The sequence below is a fragment of the Chrysochloris asiatica genome, unplaced genomic scaffold, assembly GCF_000296735.1.
Source record: "Chrysochloris asiatica unplaced genomic scaffold, ChrAsi1.0 scaffold00008, whole genome shotgun sequence".
Lineage (NCBI taxonomy): Eukaryota > Metazoa > Chordata > Mammalia > Afrosoricida > Chrysochloridae > Chrysochloris > Chrysochloris asiatica.
In genome coordinates, this window is record NW_006408526.1 from 20185221 (window position 1) to 20186885 (window position 1665).

At 43.3% G+C, this 1665-nt stretch overlaps 1 protein-coding gene across 1 annotated transcript in view; it reads right to left on the bottom strand.

Annotated features, from left to right (window-relative positions):
- ARHGAP20 (Rho GTPase activating protein 20) overlaps window positions 1-1665 on the bottom strand; it is a 145478-nt gene that overhangs the window by 93521 nt on the left and 50292 nt on the right. The window lies entirely within an intron of this gene.

Here is a 1665-nt window from a genome sequence, read left to right on the forward strand (position 1 = left end):
GCTATGAGTCGGTTCCAACTCCACGGCACATAACCACCACCACCAAAGTGCTGTCAAGTAGGTTCCAACCCGAGGCAATCCTGTAATAAGGTTTTTGAGGAGTGACTGGTAGGTTTGAACCACAAACGTTTTGGTTCAAACTGACCTTGTGTTCCAGCACACTATCCTGAAAGATACAAAAATAGAATTGCAAGCAGGACCCTATTGCATTCCAGCTGAAGTTTCATTTTTCTCATTCTTCAGGAAAAAATAAAAAAAAATCTCTTCATAATCTCAACTCTGGATATCTACAGGGTATTGCGAAAGAAAAATAACAAACAACAGAGTTGAATTAACTGTGTGTGAGCTGTCCACACTCTAGTCTCCTTTGTTTTATCAGGAAGCTGCTAGTAGACAGTCTCTTGAAAGAAAACATGAGACTAGGCAACGGAGGCCGCCTTCCTCTCTTCTCAGGCCAAAACATCAGCAGAACAAAACTAGGTCCCTGCTTTCATGAAGCTTAAACTCTAATGAAACAAGATAAACCAAACACAAATCCACTGCCATCAAGCTGATTCCAATTCCTAGCGACTCCATAGGACACAGTAGAAAGGCACTAGAAAGTTTCCAAGCTGTTAATCTTTACTGAGGCAGACTCCTACATCGTTCTCCTGTGTAGCAACTGGTGGACTTGGCTCATCGACCCTTTGGTTAGCAACTGAGTGCTTTAACCACTATACTACCAGGGCCCCAGAAACAATACAAGCACATATGAAACCATTGGACAACAAAGAAGTTTAAAATTAGGTTGTTGTTATAGCTGTTAAGTGCCATCGAGTCAGTTCTGACTCAATAGTTGACTTACAGCGACCTTCTATAGGATTTCCAAGGAGCGACTGGTGGGTTTGAACCACCACTTTGTGATTCAAATCGACCTTGTGGTCCAGTGCTTATCCTACAACGCTACTATAAGTATAGGGTGTGAGGTGACTCCATACGATAAGCACTGGACTGCAGTAAAATCTGGCTGAGGGAATGGCAGGTGTACGGGTGAATTACAGTTAGGGTTAATATATTTAATATTGCTACACCTGGTGTGGCGCTGTGGGTTAATGCACCAGACTGCAAAGCTATTTGAACTGCAAGGTTGGCGATTCAAGCTCACCAGCTGCTCCTCGGAAACCCTATATAGATAGGGCCGCTATGGGTTGGAATCGACTCGATGACAACTTAACAACAACAACAACAACAACATGAGTCCTAGTGGGGTGCTGTGGGATAAGCACTGGCCTGAAAGGTCTGTTTGAACCACAAGATTGGTGGTTTTAACTCACCAGCCACTCCTCAGAAACCCTCTCCAGGGTCCCTGTGAGTCGGAATTGTCTTGACAGCGCTTAACAACACACCAATATAAGCCCAGGGTGGCAAGACTGTGTGTGTTGTTCACTGATGTGTTCCCAGTGCCTGCGTATAGGAGCTGCTCAATAAATACTGTAAAAGAATTGAGGATAATGACTGTCTATTCTGTTAAGGGCATGCGTGGTCTCATCTGAAGGGTAAGTCAAAAAATATTGCTACAAAATTAGAGAAATGTGTTAGAACAAAATTACCAAAACATGAAGCTACTGTTTCTCGATCTACCCTCCATTTAGGTGGTATGTCTGAAGTTGGTGTTTCCAACTCTCT